This window comes from Numida meleagris, chromosome 4 (assembly GCF_002078875.1).
Source record: "Numida meleagris isolate 19003 breed g44 Domestic line chromosome 4, NumMel1.0, whole genome shotgun sequence".
Taxonomy (NCBI): domain Eukaryota; kingdom Metazoa; phylum Chordata; class Aves; order Galliformes; family Numididae; genus Numida; species Numida meleagris.
In genome coordinates, this window is record NC_034412.1 from 38,840,811 (window position 1) to 38,855,190 (window position 14,380).

The 14,380-nt window shown below is 49.4% G+C and overlaps 1 long non-coding RNA gene across 1 annotated transcript; it reads left to right on the top strand.

The window, feature by feature from the left end:
• Positions 126 to 7,753, top strand: LOC110398981. The gene is made up of 4 exons (XR_002438790.1): positions 126 to 595; positions 5,012 to 5,363; positions 6,837 to 6,918; positions 7,368 to 7,753. It is a non-coding gene; the product is annotated as an uncharacterized LOC110398981 (long non-coding RNA).

Here is a 14,380-nt window from a genome sequence, read left to right on the forward strand (position 1 = left end):
TTTTTGTACTCAGATGTGCAGTTCATCTTTAGTTTCTGAATATTCCTGAGGCAGGGCTTTCTGCGCAGGCCTGCGTATAACGTGAAAGGTATTAGGTGGTGGATGCAGCGCCTTGTGTGTGCGTTGTGTGCTGTTGCCAAGACAAATGTTCGTGGCAGTAACAAGTCTGGATCTGTCACTATCTTCATGCCTTTTAGCTTAGCGCACTTTATTGGGAAATCGCCGTTTACGGCTCCCAGGGCTTTGCAAATAAAGAACAGCCTGTTATGCAGGAGCAGGTGGTGATTTCTACACTGCAGTTCTGAAGTTTTACCTTCCATCCCATTCTCCTGTGATTTTTCCTGCTTTATTGCATAAGAAAAAAAGAAAAGAAAGGCAGCCAGCCTCCTTGTCCTCAGGGAGCACTTCCTCCCCTCTGCTATGGGAATGGTTTTTGGACTGGAATTGCTGCTATTTGCAAACTCGTTCAGCCCCTTACTTTTCTCGTTGGGTGAGTGTGGCTCTCCCGCTTGGAGCGGCGTGCACCTGCTGTCTGCCAGCACTGAGTGACGGCTGCTGATGGAATCTACGTGGGAAAGCCCTTCGCCATCAAAAGGTGTGTCTCAGAAGTTTGCTTTTTTCTCTTTAAACTTCATTTTTATTTCAAAAGGGTTTATGATTACCAATTCATTATTTAAACTACCAGCTGTCAGAGGCAGCGGTGCCCTGTAGGTTTAATTTCCCATGTCATGAGATTTTCCCCAACGCTAACAGGCTGTGGGGCTGCAGGCAGGTTTGAAGAAAGACACGAGAGCATTTTTCCAGCTTTGTTGTGCCGAGCAGCGGGTGCTTGTGATTGTCATCAGAGGTGAGTCCGTCTCCTTTGATGGCTATCGGGGTGACAGTGAAGTCAGGGAGCCTGGGGGAGCACGAGGGCATCTGGGGCTGTGGAGCTGCTGGAGATTGCGAGATAGGGGAGCGAGCTGTGGGAGGAGGAGAGATGCTGATTCATACTTGGAGGAATTTAATATTCAGATCTCATGTGGGAACTGCATACAAATGAGGGGCTCACTGCATCCCTCGTTACAACAGCTCATTAAATTATCAGGAGAGACAGAAAGAGTTCCCATCACACCTCCCACAGTGTACAAGTCCAGACTATGTCATTCAAAATAACCTACTGGTATCTCTCTAATCTTAGGCTCTGTCTGTGTGGACGGATGCAGAGTGCTGCCCGTTGGCTCTGACCTTACCAGGCACGAGCCAGCTCCGGGCTGGGAGCACACCGTAGCGCGTGCTGGTTGGCCACTGACCCCAAGCTGTCCCAGCCTGGCTGGAACTGCATCCCCACACGCTGGGGAGAGCTGCCCTCCAGAAGATATCTCTGCTGCTGCCGTGAGAATGCAATTCCTGTGAGAGGGGCCCAACTAAACGCAGCTCCTTTCAGATTTGGCCGCTCGGTGTTTTCCATTAGCTTGATACATGCTGTTTACATCCTACTGCCGCTGGTTCCAGAGATAACTGCCTTGGGAACAGCTCCCTGCAGGTATTGTTAGCAGCTGCTGGGAACAAAGGCGTTTGTTTTAGCCACGTCACTATCTAAACAGCCAGGAATACATTGCTTTTTTATTGCTAGTAAGCCAATAAAAATTGGTCTGGTTCTCCTGGCCAAAAGATGGCTTCTGGAAATCTTGCGTGCTGTTAGGGCTGGCATCTGCGCAAACAGGCCGGCAACAGCAAAGAGCGTGATGCTGAGGCAAAGAATGCATGAAGGGCTCTCGTGGCCCCCAAGCATTTCTCCTCCACGTGTCATCCCCACCAGCATCCACTGCTTGCACTTGGACAGAACTGCTTCCAGCCAACTCCATGTGGTTCCTTGCCGCATAGTTGGCTTCTGTCTCTTTCCAGGCTGAAACGGAGACTGCAGAACACGTGCTGTCTCAGCTAGAAACTCTGATTTTAAAAGCAAATAAAAAAAATCCATCCAGCTGCTGATGTCCTTCCTTTCTGCACCAAACCACAGGGAGCATGGAGGCCGTGCTATTACACTGACTCCAGGGAATGGTGATCAGGTTGGTAGCTGTTGAGCAAGTGCTTGGTTGGTGGCCTAGTCTGGAAGGAGGGGAGAGACTGAGGCACTGCAGAGAACATTTGCCCCATCTGATGCAGGGATGCTGGACAGGCTGCCTTTGAACAGTGATGTGTCTCCTGCTTTTGATCATGTCTGAACAATAGCCCCTTCTTTTCCCTATTCCATCCTTATTTTTCTGGGAGGATAGAGGATGACAGACTTTGATGCCTCCTCTTAGGCCAAGCAGAGGAGAGAGATGAACTCTACCTACATTTTTTTTTTTTCCTTTGTTTAACAATAGGACTTTGACTATCAAACAGAGCTGGTAGCTTCAAATAACTCTCAGCTGCACAGGGGCACCAGCTGTTTCCAGCGGCTACAGGGATCCAGCACTAAAAAGAGCATAAAAGCAAACCTCTGTGTAGCTCCGGATCTTCCAAGTTTTCTGTCTCCTCTTCATCCTGTAATAGAAATCCTGGCAACTGAACCAAAGGGGTGTTCATTTGGGCAGCTGAAGGGAGCTGGCTAGGAAATACTTTATTCCACTTCTAAATAATAACATACAATTGACTTTATTTCCCACTACTCTTCCATTTCTTTGTCATTAGAGGTGAAAAAGTTGCCTTAAGCAGTGAAGGAGGGCCCATGGGTGCAGAACCAGCACCCACAGCTGCATTGTTCTTGCTGCTGCTCGCTCAATTCCAGAATGGACTGCCTGTGTGCACTTTCAATAATTTCTTCCAAAAAAGTAAACTTTTGCATCTTTTTGGTGGTCTAGAACAAGTTCAGGAAGGAACTGAATGTATTTCTAAAATGGACACGTGTATGAGTAGTAGTTCTGAATTACTGTCTGGTAACTGGCGTGCTGCCTGTGGAAATGAGGAAAACGTGTAAGAGGGAAAACGTGATGATGACAAATGAGCAGGCGGAGCTGAGACAAGTTGTCAAGAAGAATGTGGAGCTTTTCTGTATCTTTACTATCCTTATGCTTCCCTGAGTGTTGACCGTTCCTGGCTGACCCAGCTACAAGCACAGTCACCAGGAGAAGCCAGGGGTCCCCGACTCCTGGCCCTGCTCCATCATTGCAGAGAACACTCCAGTGAGCACTTCAGCTCTCGTGCTGAACAAGGACACGCTGCAAGCTCCACGTTTTTGTTCCCAGTCTTCTTCATGCAGAATTTAAACTGATTCAAACCTATTCCCTATGCAAATCTTCAATTTCCCATTTCAGGATGAAGAATGATTGTAAATGTGTTTTTGATTCTTTTCCCCACCCTTTTACAGCTGTATTTGACCATTTACATCCCATGACTGTTTCCTCCCACTCCTATTTCCTCTGTTACAGTTTTCCATCCTGCTCTATTAAATTTTCCAGCCTCTGCTAATAACTCATCTCCCCTCTTTATCTCCCTTTCACACTCGGTTTTGTGTGCTCTTCAGCTCACCCCATTCCGGTCTCTCTGTGTTTCTGGAGTCTTTGGTGGGTGTTCTGCTCCTTTGATTTTTTTTTTTCTCCCTTTCTGCCATGGGTCGCCTTTCCCCAAACATCTGTTTGCAAAGCCTGCAAGCTGACGCTTTTCCCTGCTGCTTCCAGTAAGAGATGAGAATAGGGCAACAGAAATGGACTCTGTTTTTCACGTCTGTAAGTCTGTATTTTGCAGCTCTGCCTTGTCCTTGTGAGCAAGTTGCTGGAGGTTGCTGTCCCCAAGCAGAGGGATCACCTCAAATCATCTTACAGAAATGTAAAGGTTGGAAAAGACCACCAAGATCACCTAGTCCAACCCACCCCCACCATGCCTGCTAACCGTGTCCCTCAGTGCCACATCCACATGGTTCTTGAACACCCCTAGAGACAATGACTCCCCCACTTCCCTGGGCAGCCTGTGCCAGTGCCTACCACTCTTTCTGAGCAGAAGATTTTCCTAATATACAACCTAATTCCTAATGCCTAATGCCTCATCTTTTCAGTGCTAATGCTGCTCCCCACCATTATTGAGCAGCCCATGGGTGCATGGGGAAATTTTGCAGAGGTGGCTGAGGAAATTCTGCCCAACTGAAGGTGTGGGTGATTTAGCTCCATAGTTCCAGTCTGTAAAGCCCTAATGAAAGGACATCTGCAGCTCAGTTCAAAAAGCCATTCAGCTCAGGGATGCCTCACCCACCTGTGATCTTGGTGCCACAAGCAAAAAGGTTTGTACAGCCAGTTGGATGCTGTTTCCTTGCGCATCCAAGCAAAATAATTGCATCATTTCTCAGCCTAGCACGTAGGTGTTCATGGTACAGGCTGAGACTGCAGCAGCTTTGTTTTTGTCTCATATGGTGAGGACCAAGATCTCTTTATAACAGCAGATTGCTCTCAGAAGCCCAAAGATGGCTCTTGGAGAATATGTGCTCAGTTTTCCTTCTGGTGCAAGTGAATAATCGCTGCACCAAATGAAGAGCACTGAGTGCGTGCACAGTGTAGTTGGAGAGTGCTGCTTGTTGCTCTGAGCTCTTTTTACTTGTAAGTGCTGCGTGCCGGTCCAGCATTGCTCACCCCAGGGCAGGCTTTGAGGGCAGTGCCCACAGCGACCCAGAGGGAACTGGGGAAGGAAGCAGCTATGCCCCTGCCCCAGGGCAGCATTCGCTACAGCTAAATGTTTCTGGCAGGTGTTTGCTTACCCTGCTCTTAAAGGGCTTACCAATAATAATAAGTTACAGTAAATGTTCCCAACGATTTGTTTGTGTACTCTAGGATGGGATGTCTGTTTATGAGGATAAGGCGAAGCAGCTCATCTCCTGACAAATGTGACATTTCAGATGCATACCTTTCCTTGCAACATGGCATTCATAATGAACTCAGCATATCCACCCTTAGAAGCACCATGCTTATCCTGAGTAATGTAAATGCTTAAGCATAAGCACATAAAGCAGCAGCTAACTGGTAACCCTAGAAGTTGATCTAATATATTTTCATTGCAGGAAAATACTGTCTGTGCTCCTCAGAAGGACATGATGTGATCCGCTGCCAGAGATTTGTCACTCAGTGGATGGAGTGTGGGATGGAACACAGCAGCTCCTGCTGGTGCCTTCGTCACTGCTCCAAGGCATTAAACCACTCATGCAGCAAGGGGAGGGAGTGGGATCAGAGCTCGGAATGGAACTCAGATGGAGCAAGGCAGCATGGAGATGGCTACAGTGAGAAGATCAATGCTCAAGCAAGGCCACCAGGTTCACACCAGCACCCAGAGACTAAGGCTTTGGTGTCCCCAGCCCGCACACAGCGATATCCAAAAGAGCACGAGATGTGGCAGAAGTAACCCATCAGAGATGGGTATGTGGGAGAGCAGCAAGAGATGTTTTGTAATTGTAAAAGCAACCAATGGTATTGTAAAGGCTGCAAAGCAGAGACTGGTGAGAATGTGCAGCTCTGACATTCAGCATGAATTGGCAGAGCGGGCATGTGAGTAATCGTAGAGGGCATTGTGCGACTGAGTCCAAACTCTTGTTTGATGAAATTACTTCTCTGAATAAATCTCACTTAACCGACAGTAAATACCTCTGAATAAAATGTCCAGCCTTAATATACAACATTTTAAATGGCAGAGAATTTATCCCAACCTTTGGCAAATAGTTCAAACAGATTATCGAGCTTTCTGTTTAGAACCGTCTTAGTGTTTCTAGCACAAATTAATCGGGGTGGAGTGTCTAATTGCTGGTAACTGAATCTGTTATGGCTCTGCGTGCCAGGCTGGCAGCTCCTGTTACCAGATTCCTGCTTCTCAGAGGCAGCCTTTGCAGGGAGAGAACCGTGATTCTGCAGTGGGACCAGTGCTGTAACTGGTGAGGCTGCCCCAGGCCTCTGCCTGAACTGGCCTTGCTCTCAGTGTGACATAGCAGCTTGGGGCAGCAGAGGAGGTCTGGCTGCTAGCTGACGAGCTGCTGCTGTCCTTTTGGCTTGGGATGACCCAAATCTGCTCCTAAAACCTGATGGACAGGAGCTTGCTGGGGCATGGGGGAAGCTCCGTGGGGTTGGACCTGACTTTATTACTGTGGTTTCCCAGGCTGCTGTTGGGGACCAATGTTTTCTCTGTCGGAGTGAAAGCATGCCTGACAGAGGGAGTTGTTTCAGACCTAAACAATGTCTGTGTTTAAACATTTGTTTTTAATTAGGCCTCTGCTCTATGGCCAATTACAAAGCCTGAAACCACTGGGCATCACCAGAGCCATCCCTTGTCAAAGCCACCATACTTGCTGCTTCTCATTCTCTGGCGGGAGGTGTTCACACAGGCAGGCCCCATCTGCTCACCCCTTTGTTGCCTCTTACAGCCATCCTGCAGCTCTCCTCCCTTCTCCTGCTGACCCTTAAGCTATTTTCAGTAAACCTCTTTCCATTCCCTGTGGGGGCATTCTGTAATTAAGGAGGCAGCGATAACATCTAGAGATTATTTACTGATGTCCTTTAAAAAGGAAGCTCTGAGCCTGTCCCCTCTTCTCCCCTCCTTGCCTTAAGCAGAGCTTAGTGTGGAACCTGGAACTATGCTGATATGTGTGCAGGTTAGATGCCTCTTCTCAGTTGAACTTGTTTGTCTGTATTGACAATTTCCTACGTGTTAAGGCCTTTTTGAAAGGGGCACTTTCCTGCCCAGCCTTCTCCCATTTTTGAGCGTGTGTCCCCGCTCACTGCATTGGGTGCCCCAGGAAGGAGAGACAACTCAATCAAGTACAACGCCTTTGCTGTGGTGCCTTCGGGGAGCTGTCAAACAGATGGCCTCATTCCAAGTCTCCTTTATTGATGTTGTTACAGAGCCCTGCACTATGGCAACCAGAGCAGGAGGGAGGAGGGCCCCAAGATGGCTGCCTGGGCCTCAGGTGTTGATCCAGCATGGGTGAGTCACAGGGCCGTGCTTCACCGCAGCCATCTCCAGCTGCTCCACCATGAGTCACTGCAGCCTGAGAAGACTTGCAGTGCTTCCTGGCCTGCCGGGAGGAGGACATCAGGTGACACCACTGCCTGCCACGGGGATCGAGTCACATGGAGTTCTTTGGGAGCGGAAGGAAATAGCACCCCTGGAAGAGCTCTCAGATGGCCCAGCTGGGCATGTGTTTCACTGTTATGGGGCCTACAGGGCAAAGACCCTTCCCACAGGGGAGCGAGGAGGGGTGGCAAGGTGCATGCATGTCGTTCTGTCACAGCAAAGCCTGCAAGACGAGGAGGGGGGATGCAGCAGAGGGTTTATGGAGGAGTTGGTTTTAAGGATTTTTTTTGGTGTCTCCTCTTCTCCTTGTTTGCTTTCATGATTCTCCCAGCAGTGTTATCTCCCCTGTCTGATCACAGATAGAAGGTCCCATGGTGTCGTGTTTGTACGCTGTGTCCTGCCACCAGTGGATCCCAGTTCCCACAGTGCTGGCTCAAACCAATGGGCTGAACCCAGGTGAAGGAGCCACTCAACTCCAGCTGCAGTCAAGTGCTTTTGCCTCTTCCATAAAACCAAGTCACAGCAGTTCAACCTTCCCATGGGATTGGTCATTGTTTCAAAGAGCTTGCCCATTTCTGAGAAGGTGTCAAGTAGTCTTTTCTAATTGCAAATGTAAAAAATAGAAATCCTCTTTTCCTCCTCTAAAGACAAAGCGCAGAACTCATAAAAATTGCTATTATTTATTTAAGACATGTTGCCTTTTAAAATTAAAACAAATGCAGAGAAGTGGTAAAGTTTTTTAATATTGTCTTGAAATGGTATAGGCCTTACTGAAATCAAAAATAATCTCCTGTTGTGGCAGGAGAGGCTGATGGGGTGGATTTCGCTAACACTGGAGGCGTATGTGACAACAGACTGGCTCCAAGCAGCTCTTTGTTCCTGTCACACAGAGATGGGCAGCTGGAGCTCAGGCTCCAGAAGAAAGAGGAGGAAGCTTCACCTCAAGGACCCCAGGGTTTGGGGGGACCCTGTCTTGGCTTGGTATATTTTCTTCCTTCCCTTCATCTTCCTGGTCTGGTTTTAATGTTTGTCCATCCTGGGGCAGCCCCGTGTTTCAACTGATAAGCGTGACAGGATGGTATGAAGGGGCAAAGTATCACTGTGCACATGCAGCGTGCTCTACCTGGAAGCTCTGGAGCAATCCTCAGGTGAGGCAGAATACCTCACAGGAGCAGTCCCTTGCCTTTTCCAGAGGAGTCGCTTTGCTGGTTGGTGCATGCATGCATCAGAATGTGTCACCGGGTGGATGCGACATGTTCTGGGCACATTCTGCATGACACTGTGTCTCTGCTGTGTCTCAGATTATAAAGATGTGCACTGTAGCTGCAATGGCATGAGGCAACCAATGCCAGTGCAGGTGGGGTGAGCTATGGATGCTCTCTGCAGATGCATCTGAATCTGTTTGCAGAATGTGATGCAAAGCTTGCTCTGAGAGGCATCCCAGAAGCCTCCGGTGTGTACTGGGCCATCCTAGAGGTGCAGGTGTTTTTCTGCTGCGCTGCCTGAGTGTGGATGTGGGAGCGCCATGGGCTCCAATCTGTGAATCCTGGCTGTAAGTGGCAGAGTGGTTCTCCAGGGAAGTGGCTGAAAAGCAAAGGCATTTGGAAATGCTCTGAGTGCAGTGGAAACCTGCTGTTTTTTGCTCCAGAACAGGCAGGGCAGATCAGGACCTCATTTTCTGGGTGTCTCGACAGCCCCCAAGGTATTCATCTCATGTGCCTCCAAATAGGCGTTTGGCCCCGTGCACCGAGCACCACAGCATCTTGTTTTCATGAATGGAAATGCTTGGTGTGCCCCATTCTCTCCACCTGTCTTTTATCAGTTTACTCTTCATAAAAGGATTATGCTAATGCGTGTCTTGGCCCCATCCTAGTGGTGCCTCATATCAGCTGGGAGCACCCAGCAACAGCAGCTGGGCCTTCCTGTTTCAGGGCAGATATTTGGGGCTGTGTATGTTGCACACCCTAAGATTAAATGTTTGGTTACAAGAATCCACGTTGTTGATTTGATGTCCTAATGATCATGACTTCAGTGAAATGGCTGAGGCTGGAAGGGCCCTTTCGGTCAATCAGGCCCAGCCCCAGCTCCAGCAGGGCCACCCAGAGCAGTTGCCCAGGCCCATGTCCAGGTGGCTTTGGGAGATCTCCAAGGAGGAGACTCCACAGCCTTTCAGGGCAGCAAGTATCATTTCTTATATTTTGGGCTGTAGGGCTGCTTAGAAGTAGGACGGTGATGCTTAGAAGTAGGACGGTGAGGAATCTGGCTCTCCTGTCTAGCACTTGGAATTAATCTTCTTACTCATTCAGTTTGTCAAAGGAAAATGGGTCCAAGTAGAGCATAGAGGGGCAAAGGATTGATGAGATGAGCAGAGCCAAGGGCATTGCAGTGCAGTGACTGAGTGTCAGGAACAGGTGCTCACTGCTGCCTTGCAGGAGGAGCTTCTCCAGGAGCAGTCGGGCTGGGACATGCAGCATGTAAGCGGTGAGCTGTGTGTCATTACTCAGAGAAGCAAGACAAATGAGAAATCAATTGAACATCAAACCATGGCTGCTGATTGTCTATGTTGAAAATAAATGATTCATCGAGTGCTTTAATTGATTCATATATGCAGCAGGGAGTTCCAGTCTTGATTTATGGACCTTTCCACCAGTCAGGCAGGAAAGTCTTGCTCCCACTCACTTTATTTGTGCAACAAACATCCTTTTCTCTTGGCGTGGGTTAAGCCAACCCAACTGCAAGCTTTTTTCTCCCTGTTTACTTTGCTTTGAAGCAATTTGTCACTTGGCTCAATCAAGCAGTGATCTACTGCTATCAGAACCAGGTAACTGATTTGGATTTTATATTGGAGGTGTCCAGAAGGCATGAGCATAGCCCTGCGAAAAATGCTGGGCTGTGCGTCTCAGAGAGCTGCAGCCTGCAGCACACTATGCCCACAGATCTAAGTGACTGCTTGTGGAGTTGAATGAGACTGCACTTTCTCCCATCCGAGGAGGAGGTGCTGGAGATCTGCCTTTGCCTTCCCACAGCTGTCCCACAGGTTGTCAGAACAGCAGGGCAGCCAGGCGGTGTTGGCTGTGGGTGAGGAGGTGGATGGTGGCTTGCCTAATCCATGGGTGGCACTGCAGAGAAGCAGGGAGAGAAGGGCTCCGTCAGCGCTGGCACTGGGGGAACGATACAAGGAGGGGAAAAGGCCTTGGAAAGTTGTCTCAGAGTTTGTCAGGAAGCTCAAGGCAGGCTCTTATTAGCCACGTGAGCCCCCAGTTGTGCAGAGGGGAGCCAGCGAGCCCTTTCACCATCCAAGCTGCATGGCGGTGGTGTTTGCTGTTGGGCTGTGTGTTTTCTAGGTTTGTTTGACTGCTCTGTAGGCTGGGGGCAAAGAAAAAGAGCAAGTTATCTGATGGGAGCTATAATAAAATATTGGAGAGTGTCCAAAGGAGGGCTGTGAAGATGGTGAAGGGTCTGGAGGGAGAGATGTAAGAAGAGCAGCTGAGGCCCCTTGGTTTGTTCAGCCCAGAGGAGAGGAGCTGAGGGGAGGCCTCATGGCGGCTGCAGCTCCTCACAGGGAGCAGAAGGGCAGCGCTGAGTCTGCTCTCTGTGACAGCGACAGGACCCGAGGGAACAGCATGAAGCTGCGTCAGGGGAGGGTCAGTTAGGGGAGGGTGTTAGGAAAAGGTTCTTCAGCAGAGTGCGGTGGGCATAGAACAGGCTCCCCAGGGTAGTGGTCATGGCCCCAAGCTGCAGGAGCTCAAGGAGCATTTGGACTATGCTCTCTCACAGATCTTTGTGGGTCCCTTCCAACTCAGAATGTTCCATGACTCTGTGATGCTCCAGTCAAATGGCACCAAGCTCCTCTATCTGCCACAAACCACAGGAGACGTTGCAACTAATAGATAGGTTGAAAAGGTGTGAGAAACAAAATCAACCCCACTGCTGCAATCTCTTGCAGTGGTTTGCCTACAAGTTGTAACCCAGTAACTCAGGGGTTGATTAAGGATGCAGCCTTTGGTTTGGTACAGCCCACAGCCGCTGCACTGCTGTAGGATAAACTGGACTGCAGGATCTGTCTGGCTAAGAAATTATGCTTTTCACCAGGCTGTTTTTCAGATGGATCTTCTTTGTTCACCTGTTTCTTTACACTAATGCTGGGGCTAGTGCAGTGGGAGCAGATGAGCTTTTATTTTTCTGCATCAGTTCTGCTGAATTCCACATCATAGCTACTGAGGCTTGCACTGGCAGTAGCTACACTATCCTAGTGGAAAGCATGCCCAGCCTCTGCAAAAACAGGGTGTCTTTGTGATTTGATCAACTTGCATTTTTGCCTCGGCCTGTTTGGCAGCGAGACAGTGAACAGTGCTGCCACATATGTTTGTCTTTCTTCGGTGATATATTTTCATCTTGTGTCAGAAACAGTTTGTACCTTGTGTCGCTCTGCTCGACTCTTGTTTAGGAGGGAGCCCTCACAAATGAGAAAAGTAAACTTGGAAACATCCTTGGGTCTGCCCCAGAGCTGTCTCAAGGCCCTGGGGAGGGTTCCTTGTTCCCTATATGAAGGACATAGGTGAATAGAGCATTGCTCTGTAAGCATTGCTTCAGCACTGGTTCTGCAAAGAGGTTGAAGGAACTCATTATTCATGATTTTATCTTACTACCTGAAATACATAAATAGCCTAAAGGTTCCTCTGATGGACTTTTTCCAGCTCTTTGATGTGCCAAAGATAATTTCTAACATACTCCCTCAACCTGTCCCCCCTCCCTAGCTAGGGTTTAATGTTTCTACTTGTTATGTTTACCTGTCTGTACTAGGCTGCAAGCTCTGCCATCTTTCATGTTGAAGGAGTTGTAACATCAACAACTATAAAACAGGATACAAATTATCAAAGCAACAAAAAATGAGGTAGCTCAGCTCTTGGGCATCTTCTGCACTGAGAACCTTGCATTGAGCCTCATGGTGCTCTGGATTTTGACTCTGCAGGACTGCAACAGAGACAGCAGGTGGGTGCATCCCCAGATCTATCCCTGGACTGCAGTAGGTTATATGCAATAGATATGTAGAGCTGAGTCATGTGCACTGCCCGGTCCAAGCCCTTGCAGATGGGACACGTCTCCGAGTGACCCCCTGGTCCAGCAGCATGTCTGGGAGCCTCCAGTGCACTGGCAGCCAGGTCCTGCTCACCCTTCCATCCTGAGAGCCTCTGGCAGCCTGGGATGTGTCACTGTTGCTGTGATAACCTCCTGTCATGCTGGGGGTGGTGCCACTGTGGTGGCAGCTGGGGAGCAGGCTTTGATCCCATGCATCCACACTTCCTTCGGGATCCCAGCCTCTGAGTCTTCCTCGCCCAGGGCTGCGGAAGGCCCTCACAACCTGTTTGCATGCAGAGAAGCACCCCTGGGTGCTCACACTCACTCTGGCCCTTCTCTAGGATCCAGGAGCGCTCCCATCTCTGGCTCCTTCTTTGCCCGACTGCATCTGCAGACTGCTCAAGGCTCTTCCACACTTCTTTCAAACAAAGCTATTATTCCGCTGACCCGGGCCTGCCGTTTGCTGATGAATTGGATGCTGTTCACTGCAGCTCAAAATACTCTTTGCTGCTCTTAATGCTTTCCATTCATTTTCTATGGTGATCAGATTCATGGCAGCAGATACGCAGCTTTCATTGATACTCGATGCAGCAGCCATACCCTCAGCAAAGGCTTTTTTGTGCATCAGGCTCCAAACCTTTCAAGCAGGCTATGGTGGAGAGCCATAATGTCCCTTTTCTGCCATGCCCCAAGCCACCTGCAGCCTGTGAAAGAGCACATTGTTTCTACAATTAATGAAACAACACGGGCAGTGTCTGTGCTGCCTGTGGGAGAGGGCTGTGGGGTAATCCCTCCTTGTTTTGCCCCCAGCCTTCATCCCACCCCCCATCCTGTCTTGAGGCCCAATTTCAGCCCCACTGCTGCTTCATTACAAATGAGGGGGAGTTTTGCAGGATGGGATCTTGGTCCAACAGCTAAATGAACCTCCTGATACTGTGTTACCTGGTGGGCTGGCTGTGCTGGATGTCACAGGCAGCTCCTAGGTGTGAGGGGTTTCAGTGAACAGCCACAATTTTCTTCTTGCTCTCTTTGGAAGGCTGTGTGCCTCTAAGTGACCAGCGTGGAGAGGGAGGTGTTGAGTTGTTGTTTTTTACCCCTTCTTTTTCCTTTTCTTTTTTCTCTTCCCAAAAAAGCACTGTGTAGGGGGAAGATGCTGCACTACCTTTTGCTCAGATAAAAGGAGCCTGACAGCTTAGCACTGCTCAGAGACAGGACAATTACTTTGTCTGGTGAATATTCTAAAGACGTGAAATAACAGGGCATGATCAAAATCCTCTGCTCTACAGAAGAACTGCCTAATTCTTGCAGAGCCAACAGTTCCTTTGTTTTACTCAGCTTTTGTAGAACAATGTGAGAGAAGCAGCAGCAGAGATTTGTGACTGCTTTCTGCTAATGAAACAGGAGGTTCGGGCTGCAGTTTGCGCTGGCAGCCTCAGGAAAAGTCCCTGCCCCAGCAGAGAAGTCGGGATTTACCATGGGCAGGTCCTTGCTGGCACTAACCTGGTTCACCTGTTGGAGAAAGGAGCTGTCAGCGGCAGCTTGGCGCTGTCGGGAGCCACCCAGCTGCAGCACAGGCATGTTGGCGTGGTGCAGTGCCATCCCTGTGCTTACACTGCTTATTTTCCATACATGGAGCCGCGTCATGCAGGGAACAGCAGTGCTGCCTAAGGGAAACCAACAGTGCTGAACCAAGGGTGGATGACACGCTGAGCTAGCAAAAGGCCAGAGGTAGCATGGCCCAGCCAGAGGCTGCAGCTGCAGATCCCATTGGGTTTGGTAGGGCCATCCCTCAGACATGGCTCATGGTGAAGCTGGGCATGGGGACTGAGGCTGAGCTGCCTGTTTGCCTTGTGGGAGAAGTCCCAGGTTGCAGTTAGCTTTGCATATTTGATCCTGTCTGAGGTCATTTCTTCTCCTATCTGCAATATTTCTATTGCTAATGCCCTCAAGCATTTAATTGATGTAACACCTCTAATTGCCCAATGAACATATTGCCTCCATTGTCCCCGTGATCCCAGCCACAAACGCTGGGGCAGGAACCTATCATTTGCTGGCTTAGAGATGGAGATGCTGGTAAACAACAGCATTCTGTGGGTGTCACTGGGAGGTGATCCCATCCGGAGCCCGCACGGGGCTGCTCATGTGGGAAGCAGGCCAGCATGCCTGCTGGGCTGGCCACGGCCAGCTTCGTTGCTCAACAACATTTTTACATTATTTTTACAGGGTGCCCAGTGCCCGGGGTTGCCTCTGAGCAGCCATGGGATGGTGGCTGTGTGGCACTCCTGGTGATCCC